We start from the raw sequence: 16,308 nt of genomic DNA on the forward strand, positions 1-16,308 counted from the left end.
TTTCAACCTCAGAGTCATCAATTGGTGACACCAAAACACCCAAGCTGCAGGGCACAGTAGTGGCATGGATGGCTCCAGTGAGGTTTTTGAACCATGTGTTCCCTGGTTCATAAAGGCAGAACAAAACCAAAAGCCTGTTTTTTTTTCTTCCTGGCTCCTTCCTTTTTCAAGGTGTAGTAACAGTTTTCCCTTCACATCCTACTCTGTCAGCCCAGTAGAAAGAAAATGATCTTATCCTTCTCTTTCTTACCTGAACCTGTTGGGCAATAACTGGAGATGAGAAGTATGGGATCTGATTTAGCTGAGAGAGAAAGGTTTTTATAATGAAATGAGGATGCCAAATATATTTCTGCACAGCAGCAGAGCTGGTGCAGGGTGGGGCAAGGCAGTGGTTTGAATTACCATACTGCCCTCCCAAAACCCTCCCTCCCCAAGATGTTATGATCATGATTGGTTGCAAGTAGCTTTGTTTTTCATCACCCCTTACCTTTTCTATTCTGCCCACCTTCCTTGTGGGTGGTACAGGTCTGATTTCTCTGTTTTTTATTTATCCCTCTTAATACAGCACAGCCATGCCATGGTTTCCTTTTGGCAGGAGGCACTGAATGGCAGCACTCATGTTTACAACACAACACAGTACAACATCTACCTCCAAAATGTCCATTCCTATTAGTGCTGGTCCCCTTCTCTTTTCAGCCTTCCCTTCCCCTCCCATTTAGCCCCCTATGCCCTTAAAAAATTTAAAATACCTGTTACTGGAAGTCTTAAAACTTAGTAGGATGCAGTGGCTTCATTTAGGCAGCAAAGCTGTGTATTGAAATATGAATTAGTAGCGTGTGTATCAGCAGGATAGACCATCTGCTCTGCTCAGCACCCAGGTTTGAAGCTGGTTGGCTGGCAGGACAGCATGTGTTTACAGAAAACCCTAACAGTTGTAAAGGAGCCATTTAGGTTTATCGTGTCAATTCCTGTACAACTCCTCGAGGAGAAATTCCTTTCACAAACTCGCATAAAAAAGACAGATAGACTAGTTCTGACCTCTCTCAAAACATTTGACAGTTGAGCTTGTTGCAAGGATAAAACATCTTAAATGGAGAAAAAAAAGTCTTGTCATTTCCCCCTCTTATGCATTAGTCTCCTGGAACGTAACATCCATTCATAGCTGAGTTCTTGCCTTATAATTTAACTGCCTTTTATTTTCCTTCTGAGATACAATCTCTGTACATGATTTTCATACCCCATTATGCGAGCCATTGTGAAAAAGCTGTCCACAGTAATGGCTCCATTTCAACATGATTCATATGCCAAGATACAGAGATCATTTATTTTTCTTAAAAATGAAATGAGGATGGGATTAAAAATGTTATGGTTTGCCCATCTGAGCTATATTTCTCTAATCAACCATTCAAAATGCATTGCCTCCTTGTAGAGTCTCTGTAATGCAAACTGTTGAAGGGAAGGTTTGTGGTAGCACACCAAAGGGGAGGAATTATTAATAAACAACCTCTTTAGTGAATATGCTGAAGCCCTTGCTACTGTTTAACATGCATCTATATTATCTGTATAATCCATGTCTGTACAGATGTAGAAAGGCAACATTCTTCTACGTAAAGCTGAGGCTGAGACCAAACCCTCCAGTCCTGGTGGCCCATTCATGGCTTTGGTGGGATGTTGGACTGAGAAGATAAATTAAGAAACAGACAGATTTGATGCATCTCATATGAGTTAGTGAAGCTGGGGACTCCCAGCTACTCTTGTCTCCTAGACAGGAGACTAGTAGGATGAAGAGAAAATTATATAGACCAGGTGTTGGTGCTCATTAAAATCCTTTATCCAGAACCCTTTATGGGTTCTTACATGTGAGATACTGATGAGGAATTTCATAGGATGATGAGCAATGTTTTTTAATATCAGAGATGTATAGACAACTCTTACTTACAATCTGGTGTATCTGTATGTGCATGTATGTGTGTGTGTGCATATATGTGCACATATAGAGGTACTTTTTACAAGGGCATGGAGTGATCAGACAAGGGGTAATGGTTTTAAACCAAACGAGGGGAGATTTTCTTAGATATTAGGAAGAAATTCTTTATTGTGAGGGTGACGAGTCACTGGCCCAGGTTACCCAGAGAGCTGTGACTGCCCCAGGAAGTGTTCAAGGACAGGTTTGATGAGGCTTGGGGCAAGGGAGATGGTTGAAACTGCCAGACTTCCTTTCCAGGAAGGCAGCAGATTGATAAGGAACTGGTTGAAGATGCCATGGACGGGTCATCTGTAACCAAGCCTGAGGCTGACTGTCCTAATTCACATTTGCAAATATTACAATCTCGAATTTCATTTTTGTATTTAATGTTTGTGCCTCCAATTTCTTGGGCTGGTTTTGTACTCTATTTGGTCTGTAATCCAAACTAACACATGGATGCTTTACCCATGGGCTAGAAACACAGTGACTTTGGGTGTTGCATTTTTATGTGCCGTGGGTCTTTTATTATTATTATCACTTCTTTTGGGGGATATTCTTCTGATCAGCTTATTTCTGTTAAGTAGTGGTGTGCAGTATAAAGAAAAACTTGACATGGACCACAATAGCAGCATTTTACAGACCTTTTCTGAGCATCCCTGAGGAAGGGCTGCAGGATTGGGATTGCACTTCCCTGCAAGGAGTGGAGCAGCCACACCACGTCATCCTGCTGCCTATTTTCAGGCTGTGTGCTGTGCCCTCCTGGGTCAAAGCAAAAATGGGAGAGGATCCTGAGCCAAAGAGTGTGCAAGATGACTCACTGGATTATTTTCTACATTTCAAATATAACCCTTGCATTCTTGCCAATATATCAATACAGGCAGGCTACCCCCTCCTGCAGCAAGCATCATGGATTTATACATATATAATCAACATAATGACTCAGTCAATGTATTTTATCCATTGTTAGTATTTTGTTTAGTTTGATTTTTTTCACTTTTTTTTTTTTTTTTTTTTCCCCTCACAAACAGGCACTGAAAGGCCAAAACTGCAAGTCCCACAGTGCAGTTCCTGTCAACACAAAATACCAAGGGTTCAACTAGTGATGTCTTTGGTAAATGTGATGCTTCCCATTTCAGAACTTATTGAAACGGGTCAGAATGGCTCTGGAGTACTGGCCCATGACTTTGAGGAAGGACAAGCAGCTCAGCTGAGGTATGTTCTTGCACTGTGAGAAGGCAAATGGATGACAAATACAATGCAACCAGGGCTGGGAAGGAAGAAATCCTTGTTTCTTTCTACTGTATATTGATGGTGTCCTGCAAAACCCAACCCAGCTCTGATCTGTGTGTCCCACTGTCTGTTTTGGGATGGGAGAATGGAATGGGCTCAGGTCTGGGAGGGCTGAGTTGAGGCCATTGTATTGGGGAAAATAGAAGTGCTGAACCCACAGCAAGGAAAAGGGCTTGGAACCCCAATGGAAAACTTCACCTTTAAAGCACCTCATCTCAGGGATCATTTCATTCTCAGAAAGTGGGACATAAATACAGAGTTAATTGTGAGCAGAACCTGTAGCAATAACCTGTTTATAGGAAAACCCTAGTCCTAGCCTAGAAGAGCTGTAATCTTACTCTGCCATCTGAAACGTGTTGCTTTATTAAGATTAAGTTCTGGGCTTAAAAAAACAAAACAGTGAGTTAGTTTGATGTGTTTATTGCCTTTTTTCAGGATGGCAGTATTTTTTTCTGCTTTGAAAATAGATGTTCCTGCTTATATGGCTGTATATTTCTCCTTTCTTTTAGCTTTTTCATTACTGTTCCCTTTAATCATTTAATGAGGAGCGTTCAGGTTCCTGATGATTTAAAATTATGACTCGCAGAGACACTGGCAATATCTTTGCTCGAGTAACACTGATCCTCTAACTTTAAGACTTTAATTCAAGCCACATGTTTTTGCCACTAGCTCTGAAAACAACCTCTGGAGCTGTGTGACTGTCACTAGAATATAAACCATAGCTGTTCTGCAAACAAAAGCCACAGTATTTAAATTGCGGTTACGGTCAGAAAAGTGACTATTTTAATCATTTCTCTGGTTTACTCAGGAGATCTGCTCCCTCTGCACATTCCAAATATCTCTGCAGATTTTTATAGACTGAAAGGAGATTTTACTGCTTTCCACTCCTCTTAGCCCCACAGAGGCCAGCCAACACGGGGTGAGTGAGTTAGATTTGTTCCAGACTCTCCCATCAGCAGGAGTGTGAGCTGAATTCCCGCGGCAGGACCTGCCGAAGGGGTGATGGCCCTGCCAGGACCAGCAGCCACCCCCCACCACATTGTCATAACCTCTGAGAGCTCACAGGGTGCAGGGCACTTAGAGGAGGGGGTGTGGGGTGTGTGTGTGAACCAGCAAACCAAAACCACAGTGCTTTTCCTATACAGGGGATTATTTTGAAAAGAAAAAAAAAATGCGTTGAAAGCATCTTGGGATGGAAGCAATTTCACTGCAGCTACCTGGATGCCACCCAGCTCTAGGGGGGGGCTCCAAGCAAAGGCAAAAATATATTTATTAAAAACTTCATTAAATGCAGAACGGGGAAATTGAAAATCAGAGGATGCAAAAGAACCAAAAGATTTTCTTTCCCTGCTGGCTTTGAGGAGATAATTCAGTTCGTTTAACATCTCCCTTATGTGGACATTTTCTTATACCCTTCTGGGTGCTGAGCTTCAGCCTTTTTGGACTCCTATAAACCAAACTGCCACCTCCCCCTTGACTCTCAAGCCCCTTTTTTGTGTGTTTGCTGCATCAAGGATCAAATCCCTTTTAAAGGGAGGCTGCTTTAACTCACTATCTCCATTTATGAAACATAATATATGTATTTTCTTTCTGCGAAAATCTCCTATTACACTATTGGGAATGTTCCTCTGATATATGTGTATTCAAAATAAATGTTGGTAGGAGAAGACCTAATTCATTTTAGATGGTTTTATTAGGCGTCTCTTAACAAATCCCAGAGTATGTAAATGAAATATAACTATACGTACATATTCATCAGTCTGTTCTTGGAATTAAATATGAGCACTGTGACATTTGGTTTTAGGGAATGACTAATTAACATGTGTGCAGGATGTTCTCATCTTCCTGCTTCGGAGTCCCGGAGTCAGGGAAAAGCAGACAAAACATATTTCCACTCCTGCTATCATAGTTTGCAAAGCAGAAAGCTGCTCACGGCAGCCAAGAACTTCTCAGGCTTTTTTGTACCTGTTGGGTGCAGACACAGGGGCCCTTTCTGAGTGTTTACTGTTGTGAAATGTCATCTTGCAGAGCATGGTAAAGAGCAGGACAACTTCTGTAGTACAGCCACTGCTGCTGGTGATTTACCTCCTTGATGGGGGTGCTGTAAAACTGGGATGAGCCCTAAGCCTCTCCCCATCCCCAGCATCCCGGAGGTGCTCTCTAGAAAAAACTGTTCTGGATCCCATAGGGATGCCTGGGGTTTGGCTGCCTCAATGCCATTTTTTGGAAGACAAGGGTTTTACTGCACTGCTGGTGAAAACCTGGAGAAAAAAACACTTTTGTTTTCGGCAGGGCTGGCTCAGGTTGGTTTTTTGGGAGAGCAACGTGTGTGCAGGGCACACGCTTTTTGCAGCGGGAAAAAAAAAATAATTACCAAAAAAAAAAAACCCCAACAAAACAAACCAAAAAATCTCAGACTATAATTTCTTTCTGAGGGTGTTGGGGGAGGGCAGGCAGACCATGCCTCCCTGTCTGAACGCCCCGGAGAAGTTGACCAGAACAAATCTCAGCAGGAACACACAAACCTCTATTATACCTTTTAAAAAGCTCCCCATTGAATGCAACCGGGCAGATGGGAAGGGCCCTTTTATTTCCTTTTTCTTTCTCTGCCTGAGTTCATTCTCTCCCTTCGGGGGAGCCAGGTTCAAAGACATGCCAAATGCATCAAAACCTTCCCAATAAAGTTCCTTTCACCTCCCAGCAGAACAGGGCCAGGCTGGGAGCGTGCTGAGAGCGCTTGGTCTGCCGGTGACTTTCAGGACTGTGTGTGGCAAATCGTGTGCACAGCTCCCAAAACAATACCCTGAATCGGACGTCTAATTCCCTGGAAATTAAATCCCTCAGCTGGTCAGGGAAAACAGGAGCCAAAGAGATTAAACAGGGCAGCAGGGAGAATCTTCGGGAGTTGATGTGGAGGGGAGGGTTTCTTGTGGGTTTGTTGAGGGTTGTTTTTGATTTAGCAGAGGGATAAGAAAGTAATGGTTTAGTGTTGCTTCTGTCTTCATTTTAATTGCATCCTGCAATTCCCCTCCCAGTAATCCCCAAACCTTGCTGCTGTTGTGGAAAAACCACTTGTCCTGGCTCTGTGCTTATCACCCAACAGGTTGCTCAGTCCCAGCAAGCATAGCCCTGCCTATTCGGGCTGCAGAATTGATTTCTGTGGCTGTGGGGTGAGCGAGGGGGGATGTTGGGGATGCACACGCCTTTCCCCATGGCCCTGGGCATCCCACATCCCACTCAGGTCCCTGCTACTGCCTGCAGCTCCCAGCATCTCCCCAGCATTGCATGAGCCTTTGCTTGGTCTTGGGTTATTTACCCAGTGCAAACTTGTCGGGCTGGAGCTGTTTGGGTGTCAGGGAGGCCAGAAACAGGGCTGAGACTATCCCATTGATTTTTTTTTTTTTTTTCTTTTTTGCTGACAGTTTATTAAATGTGAGAAGGTCCAGCCATGGATGCTTTGGGGTGGCACAGCAAGGGGCTGGAGTCTGGATAAAAGCACAGCCTCTGCTCCTTAGGAAGCAATCTTTCCCCATGTGGCTGCTTTTTAACTGCTACAAGTCAAAACTTAGCAGGTCTAGCAGTGGCATTTTTTTTTCTCTCTTAAAAAAAAAAAATCAGGTTCCTATGTATTTTTAATAACAAAAGCCTGAAGCTTCCTTTATATGCTTTATTTTCTTTCTCCTCTGAAACGATCGTTAGACAAAAGCAGTTTTGCTGCTGGTTAATCAAGAGAGTGATGTGGTCCTGCATTTTAATCCTAAACCAATTAGCAGGATTTGACATCATGCCATTAGACTGCTTGAAACAAAAATCAAGGACAGCGTAATGCAGCTAGAAAAGAACAATAACCATCAGTGCTGCCCTGTCAAAGGGGAAGGAAGAAATTTGGCTGCGTGTGTAATTTCCAAGCAATCCCCTTTCCCTCCAACCTGAGCATTCAAATGAGGGAGCTAAATAATAATGAGAGGGGAAAATGGTGAATCTCTAATCACATTACCCTAAACTGCACAGGTTTTCAAAGCAGAAATCGCTGCTCTTGCTCCTGAGACGACACAAATCAGTTGCATTTTGAAATCCTGAGCTCTGTTTTATGGTTTCTTGAGCGGGTGTTTGGTGTTTTGCCCTGCAGGCAGGTTGCACCCACGCCAGGAGCGGCAGCGGCTCCGCTGCAGGTGTCGAGCGAGGGGACCCTGGTGTGAACACCCTACCATCCCTAAGAAACAACTTCCTGGCAGGTCACTGTTGGCTTTATCCAAACCACCCTAAGGTAATGCATAATAAAACACCTTGTAACAACTCTGCTTTTTTTTTTTTTTTGCTGGCAGAAATGCACCCACACAGCTGATCCGGCAGCAGCGATGGAGCCGGAGCCGGTGGCAGGAGCTGGAGCCAGGTTGGCAGGCGTTATCCCGGCCACGGCTGCTGCCTGCAGGCAGAAAGCAACCTGGCAAAGATGTATGGTGAGAACAAAAACGCAGGCAGGCCCCGGGGTGCAGTGTTGGAGGGATGAATGCCTAAAGCACATCGGGGACTCAGCGCCGTGCTGCGCTCTCGGGGCTGGCAGCAGAGAGCCAGAGAGGGAGCGAAACCCAGCGCCTCGTAAAGCAGCATATGGATAGAGCACAAATGGATGGGGCTTTATGTCCTGTGCAATGTTTTCATTGATATTTATTTTGATTTAATTTGGCTAATGTGCAGGAAAAATGAAAACGCGCTGTGCTCCTCAACATCTGATGAGGAGCTGAAGGGGATTTTTTAAAATCACTGTTCCTACACAGGCAGCAGTCCTTAAGGTCTGCCCAGCAACTGTGCTGGAAAATCATGAGTCACTCCATGTAAATCACAGGATGACCCCCAGAGCAGCAGATTTTTAAAAGAATGTCAAGTTGTTTCTGTTAGCATTACAGTTTCTAGTCTTTCTGCTTCAGCCTTTTGTCCATAATTAATTTTCCTGTTAATGAAAGTGGAGTTTCCCATACCCTCAAACCACTTCAAAGGGAGGGAGTTTAAAACAAAACAAAACAAAAGTAATACGATATCATGAGGTTTGTGATAAAATGTTGAAAGATGGTCCTTAGCCCTACTTTAAGAGAAGAGGGGCTGAAGCAGAGCCAGGGGCAGACAGGAGTGATGGTCACCAAGTGTAGTGTGAGGCTGAACACAGGGGTGCAAATCCTTGCCAAAGACTTCCAGGGAAAACTTGGGCAAGTGAAATAAATCTTCCTCTCTTGCAGCTGCCATCAGGAAGACAGGATGAAAAGAGGCTATTTCCTTCACAGAGATCTGCAGAAAATAAATGCCTTGAAACTAGTGAGGGGTGGTAATGATGGCAGGGCCATGCACAAGCTGGAGAGGGACATAAAATAATTCTCCAAAGATGTTCACACTTGATAAATCCTTCCTGTGAGGCAGTGCTCCCAAAGGTTTGTGGCTCTCAAATTTTGTGGGGAATAATTTGTGAGAGGAGATTAGGGTGGGTAAAGTGAGATGAGGGGTAGCCAGGGTATCCCACCCAAATGCACACTTTGCCCTTTGGGGCATCTCCCACTGCAAAATTGGGATTTGGGTGTCCCAGTTCCCTCACCTATTAATACAGGAACAAAAAGCACATTTGCTTCCCCAAGGGTGTTGTGAGACAAAGTTGTTAAAAGAACAAAGTGTTAAAAAAGAAACCCAAACTGGAGGAGAAAGCCAGCTTTGTTGCCTTTGGACACAGAGCACCACAGACATTGCTCCAATTTTGCTGTAACATCTCTTGAATGAAAAGAATTTTTTTTTTCTCAAAAAACAAAAAAGCCCAAAAAAACCCAACAACCCAACCCAACCATCAAACACACCCTGACTCGAAACAGCTGCCAGGGTAGTGAAAGGAGGTGCAGACTGCAGATCCTGAGGCTCTTGGGGCAGCAGTGTTTGTCCCCTGGATTTGGGTTGGATCCAACTAATCCAAAAAGTGCTTAATGTGTCCTGTAGGATCGAAAAAGAAAGAGCTAAACAAACCAAAAAAGCAAATCAAGAAAGAACAGCAGAAAGCTCCTTTATATCAAAATAACAATGATTTTGAAAACACTGGTCAGAAAAAAGGAAATTCAGGAAGTCAAAGGCTAAACCTCACCCTGAATCTTAAAGTGAATTACAAAGAAAAGGGGAGAAAATTAAGTTCAATTGGTCAGACCTGTTAAACTGAGCCTGGGGCTTAAAAAAAGGAAAGTGCCCTTGCCAGATTTCTGAATCTTCAGAGCTGGTGAGAACACCTCACAGTATCACACAAAAAGATGTACCAAAGATTACTGATCCTGTGTCTCTTCTACCCTGTATCTCACTGAGATCTACAAAAGTAAAAGCTGTATTTGTATTATTAAAACTTTCATTGGTACCACAGTGTGGATGTTGTGATTACAATGTCTGGAGGAAAATAATGATTTTTTAAAGGGGAATATATTTTTTTAAAACCTGTCCTAATCCAGACAAAATCTGACAATAGTAAATGAAAATTTCTCTAAACCAAGACTAGGATAAAATCATCACCATAGAAAGCAGAGTAAGGATTGTACTCACAGTCTGATATAAAGAAAGTAAATTACTAAAAATGATTAGAGAATGGCAACTTTAACAGAATGGTGATTTTCTGCTGTATTTTAGACAAATTATCCTCAGTAAAAACTAAGATTTGTCTCTTTGAGATTTTTGTTTTTGCTTGTTTAATTTCTGCTGTCAGAAAACAAAACTGGTTTGTTTTTTTTGTTTATTTGTTTTGTTTTGTTTTAAAAAACAGCCAGTCTCCTTAGGCTTGCATTAATTTTGATGTGCATCCATCTTAATTCAAGATGATCCATTTCAATCTTGGCAGCAGATCGATAGCAAACGGGAACAAAATGACAGTCAACAGACTCCAGCAAAACTGGGGACACGAGAGAAAATCTGGGGCCATCTCCTGGAATCAGCTCCTGGGCTGCAGGTCAGTCTTTTTATGTATATTAATTTTTTTAATAGCCAAGCAGTTGTCCCATAATTTGTATTTGTGATTTCAAGGGTGCATTATCATACTAATGGATGATGACCACTCAACAGTTACAAGGAACATTAATTAAAACAGAAGTTCTCCTGTCCTAGCAGGGAAAGTGTTCCCTAATCCCCATTATGGAAATTGGTTAAGCCAAGAGAATATTTCCTTTATAGTTTCAGCTCTTCAGAAAGCCTTTGATGTCCTAAGCCAAAGCAACTACCCATCAGGAACTGAGAGATGTACTTTGGTCCCCCATGCCAGCTTTTTACTTACATCTGTCCTTTAATTTCCCCCCATAATATGGGGGAAGAGTCTTCGCCAACATCTTCATTTGCCTTCATTAATGAAATCATGGTAATAAGAGTACTTTGCACTTAGCTCTCTTCAAGGCACTTCAGAGGTATCTGTCTGTATATATAGAGCCCTCCATCCAAAAGTCAGTAAGGTTTCCAAATATTAAAAATGTCAAAGCTCTACAGGACTCTATTAGTATCACGTAAAACTTTGTGAGGCATTAAAATAGTGAGTGTGGGAAAGGTGCAAATCATAGCTGGCTCCTTGGGTATCACTGGGGCTGTCAGTGAGCTCTGCTCCCTATCTCTGCCCCAGGTTTAGCAGTGACTCTTCTTACTCAATCTTGATTTTTTTTTCCTCAAAGAAGAGGTCATTTTGTGCCATGCCAGAAGGTGCTCTGCACATCCATGATCAAGCTGTCCTTTGCAGCTTTAATCTGCATGGGTAAACCACATCCCCAAATAGTTTAAAAGGCAGTAAAATAAGCGTGTAAAAAAATTAACCCAGCTTCTACATTCTAGAAGGGGAGAAAAATGTCCTGAAGATCTCTTTTTATTAATATGAGATGGCAAATATTTTTTCCTGTTTATTAAATCATATGAAAGGTTAATTATGGTTAGCGACTGTGGGTAGAAAACAATTCTTGGAAGATGCTTTTGTAACAACAGGTTGGCAGTATGCAGAAGCCATCTGCTTCCTGCAAATGTTAAGGTACAGTCCCAAACTTGTGAGGTTAAAAATTACAGATTGCTGAGTAGTTTGGTAGAAGGAAAATCCATGTTGTGTTGATGTAAAGTTGCTCAGTCTCCTTGACACACAGCCTGGAAAGAATGCCAAGTTCCCTAAAGGATGGTATTTGGCTGGAGAGGACCCTTGTTCAGGGTATTCTGTACTGACACTGGCTGGATACAAAGCCAGTTCTGTGCTGCCATTCTTTTTTTTTTTTTTTTTTTAATTCAGAAATCAGTTTCAAATCCTTACCCACAGAGTGGATTGTGGATATAATATTCTGCTATCAAGGAGGGAATTCAGCTCCTGCCATGAAGGAGACTAAATCATTGCCACCATTATCAAGGTGATGCACTCCCAAAATTTGTTGCTTCAATCCCCAGTGTGCCACAATGGCAACCTCTTCATCTGTTTGAAATGGAAGAGCTGTTGCCCTCATTTTATATACTGAGGTGGGCAGTAAGATAGGAAGTGGTTTGTCCAAGAGCATGCAAGGGAAGTTGTAGCTAATGGAATTAAACCCAGATTTTTCAGATCACAGTGAAATTCTTTAACCACAAAACTATTCTTCCTCTCTGTGGATCAGCTACTGTAACTCCAGTATTAGGGATGCATTTTTGAACATGTTTGTCTTCTTCCAAGGATCAGATTTAATTCCAGTGAATTTTCCACATCCATGGAAAATATCACCCAGTTCCACAGAGAGCAGTGCCTGACTCTACCTGCTCCCCAGCAAGGAATCACAGGTTCTATCAGCCATAAGGAGGGCTGGGGAGTTCTCACTGCCAGGACTGTCCCCTTCTCTTTTCATCCAAAAAGGCAGAAACCCTTTCGATTTTCTTTTTTATTATTCTTTTTTTTGGTTTTTGTTTTTCAGAGACACGATCTGGAGCAATTCACGCAACCTTCATCCCCTTTCCTCCTCCCCTAATTTACACACATTCTTTTCCTGTGATCATCCCAGGAGCTGGCAGTTGGCTGGCTGCTGGGAGGCTGCTGTGCAAAAGGGCTCATTTCCAAACATTGCAGGCAATGGAGCAATAAAATGATCCAGGACCTCATTTCTTGTGCCTCTATCCTGTCAAGACTGCATGTGCATAGGGTCTCTCTTCCAACACTGCCTTCTTTTTTAGCAGATACTTTCCAGCTAAATTGTTTTTAAAACAGCCTGTAAAGTGGTTTTATCTTGTCCTGTTGTGCTGGAGGTGGAGATCTGCTCCATCATCGAAACCTCCTGCCAGGACTGGGGCCTGTCAGTAAAAACCCCAGGGGTGGAGGAGACAGGGGCTGGCTCCTTGGGCAAAGCTGCAGGATGCTTTGCCATTAACTCCCAGTCATTTGTCACAGTCTTGCTCCCTAGTGCTCTCAGCATCACCACCCTTACCAGGATCATTAGCATTGCAGGATCATCACCTGCACTAAGGTGCATTGTCCCCTTCTGTTGCCATCAGTCCTGTCACCTCATTACATGCACAATCCCAAGCCTGCAGGTTCTGGTGGGCTGCAGTAGGTGGGATCTGCTATTTCTGGGCTGAAACCACTGATGGGGAAGAAGCAGCCAGCTCTATTCATCTGCCTGTCATTTTGTCAACAGGCCTTGGACCTTTCTTTCTCTTCTTCCTACTCTGATCTCTTTAAGGAGAAGATCATAATGGGTGATACCACTAACACTTTTATCAGGCTTCCTGGAGTGCCGTGCAAGAGTTGGCTGCATGTGAGGGACTGAGGAATGCAGAAATTAGGGATGAAATTTTTCAGTCCCTCCGAAGGGATTTGGATGCCCAGCATCCATTAAAATGAGTAACAATTCCTGTCCCACCTCAAATGGCCGGAGCCCAAATTGCTCCATGAGATGAAACCATCTTGGTTAATGCATAGACACTTAAGCCCTCAGCATCTGACTTCACTTATATTTTATTTCCAGCAAACTTAGTTGATCAGGTCCAATGAAACACTTGTACACCCCCCCCACACCCATTACCCGCTTCCCAACAGCTCATCGGGCCGTCGCTTGCCAGCTCTGCTATCAGGGGAAGGTGATGAAGGTACCTAATTTGTTTGCAACTTGGTGAATGATGGAAAAGGTTCCTCGTCCATCATAATAAAGGCTCTCCAAAAAAAAGAAAAAAAAAACCTGAGACAAATGGTCCTTCCTCCCGTTTTGCCTGTGCTATGCAGGGACATTTGAAACGGAGGGAAAGTTCAGTGGAGCCATATGTAGGGAGGGACGCACACAAATCACATCTGCTGCTAATTGGATCCAGAAATCTAATTGGTCCCTCATGGTTGGCTGGTGTTACACACAGGGTCATTGCAGTGGTAATGCGGGGTCTGTGGGGGCTTGGTCTGCCCGACTTGGCAGCCTGGTGGCAAGGGACTGTGCTGGCACGGTGGCCCGGGGCCATGCCAGGGTGCAGAGCTGCCCTGAGCAGCCTGGGCTGCTTGTGCCTTCCCTGGCTGTCAAAGGGAAGACACTGCTCTGAGCATCCCTGTGGGCTGAGAGTGGAGTACCCAGGGTCCTGCCCAGCTCAAGGGGGAGATGAGGATATAAAATAATGTAAAATAACAGAAAATAATATGAAGTAACTCCAGGTGGTTGCTCTTATTAATCCCTAAGCCAGCAAGCATCCCTACACCAAAGCATCATAAAACACGACTTATATTGCCATAAATTAAAGGCATTTCCCAAATCTTCTGGCCCAAAGTATATGGCAACCTATGCTAAGGATTATTGGTCTCTTTGAACCCTTTTTAGGACCACAATCATAGCATCCACCTCCATACATGAGCTGAAGCACGTTCTGGGTTTGGGTGCTCCCAAGGTACATGGAGCCAGGGGGCCTGAGAGAGTGGGGAGAAAAGCCCCAAAGTTTGGTCTTGGGTCCATTTTAATCCTAAATTTGGTCTCAGATCAATTTTAGTCCTGGAGAAGGCTGTGAGTCTTCTGATATTATGCAAATCTTCTCAGCCAATCCTAATTTTCATAAAGTTGATTAATCACTGTGCTGCAGACAAGGACAGTTATTCCCTGACTTATGCCACAGCGTTTATTGAAGCTGTATCCTTAAATGAATTACTGCAGGGATCATTAAATTTTGACTTAAATTGGACATAGTAAGCTCATTTAAAAAAATAAAAAGCTTAGCAAGTTATATATAAACTAGAGGAAAAATGAATCTCTGCAAATTGTCTCCCATCCCCTTTTCAAGCAGGAACTTAAAGGGCAGATTTGCAAAGGGGAGTTTTAATTTTCATGGCAAATTTTCACGAGGGCACTTTGAAGCTGCCTTTGTGCAAATCCTAATTGAATTGTGGGCTCAACATTTGGTGCTTTATCCTCATCCAGCTCAACGGGTGCCATAATCCAGAGAGAAACATCTCTGCATGGCCACTGGTCCCCAAATCTGGGGTAAGAAGTAGAAATATTGTTCCCTTGGAGAACAAAGGTGAAAGCTGCCACCCCATCCCTCTGCAGTGCCAGAGAGCCTGGTGAGAAGTGGGTGTTGCTTCATGGGTAAAGGTAAAGGTTGTTTTTGAGGGCAAACAAGGTAAATTGGAAGGGCTGGCTGGTAGCCTGTGCTTACCACCATTGTAGTAGCATCACCCGGAGCCATTGGAAGGAGCAGAGACCCAGAGAAAAATTGGGCAATTATTTTTGTATGGGATTGTGCTGAAAAGTCACAGAAAAACCCTCACTTTTTGTTCATGGCTTTGGGGTTTGTCTGTTTGTTTTCTGAGAGCTTTTAGAAGGAGGATTGAGATGTTGAACGTGCTTCTATCTTGTAAACATTTGAAAACATCTCAGTATTTGTTAATTCCCATTGTATAAAACTGTTGCCATTAACTGTAGATGCAAAGGTACAAATGAGGTTTTCAAGCCCTGTGGCTTATATTTGAGCCCCAACCCCCATGGGAGAGCCAGGCAGCCCCCCAACCCCATCAGCCACTCAGTTTGGGACTGCAGAGGAGCAGTTTTGACCCCATTGAGTCCTTCAGTACAGGGGAGCACCATACAAAGCCCTGGATGCTGAAGCTTGTCCATGGCAACACTGAATATTCATTTCTTAAATAAAAGAGGACTGTACCTCTGCCTAGGGATATATGTTCCCAGTAAGGGGGAAAGACTAAGCAAAAATAAGGTGATAAAGTCTTGACATCCAATTTGTACATTCAAATCCCACTTCTTCATCCCACCTTACTCATCCCAGTCAGACCATCCTGGGGGAAGGGGTGAGCTCAGAGGGTAAAGGGATTGCAACTACAGCGTCAGCCAGCTCCCTTTGCTATGCCTCCCTGTATTTTAATTAAAAATCTTAATTAATTTTTCACTTTGTGTCAAAATTTCTTTCAGCATGACTGTCAATGATGGACACACCTCTTGGGAAATTGGGCAATTTGCTAAAGAAAGGAAAGATACTTTTTTTTTTCTTTTTTTTTTTTTTTTTTTTTTTTTTAAATGATTGTTATGCAGCAAACTCTAAAGGGTCACAGTTTATTGCCCCTTTGTGCAGACTTGCTTTGGTCTGCATGGCCAAGGTCAAGCTGCTGTTCAAACAGGAGATTTCAAGGCAGCTGCTAAAACTAAACAAAAAAAAAACAAAACGCAAACCATGCTGTGCTTCAAGATCTTTAAAATACGCAATAAATGAAGAACAAGCATATGCATGATCTCCCACCCCAGAAAAAAAAAAAAAAAAAAGAAGGAAAATAATGTAGAACTTCCACCCCTCTGCAGATGCTTTGTGCTTTATGGTGAGATGGGCTAAAAAGCCAGGGGCTTTGGGCCTTTCTCTGTAACCCAAAACTGCTTTTTCTCTAGATGGAAATTTCTATTGCATCGCCATCTGGTGGTTTGCTGCGAAAATTGCTGGCGCTGCGGGATGCTCCTGCAAATGCTTCATTGCACTGTGGCACCTATGAAAAGGTAACATCCACTGGACGTGAGGTGTGTGGGTAACTGCAGTCACAGTTTTAGGGTTCTGGAGCTGGGCGAGGGGGGGTCTCATCTTAGTTTTGTGCCCAT

Source organism: Heliangelus exortis, chromosome 8 (genome assembly GCF_036169615.1).
Source record: "Heliangelus exortis chromosome 8, bHelExo1.hap1, whole genome shotgun sequence".
Taxonomy (NCBI): domain Eukaryota; kingdom Metazoa; phylum Chordata; class Aves; order Apodiformes; family Trochilidae; genus Heliangelus; species Heliangelus exortis.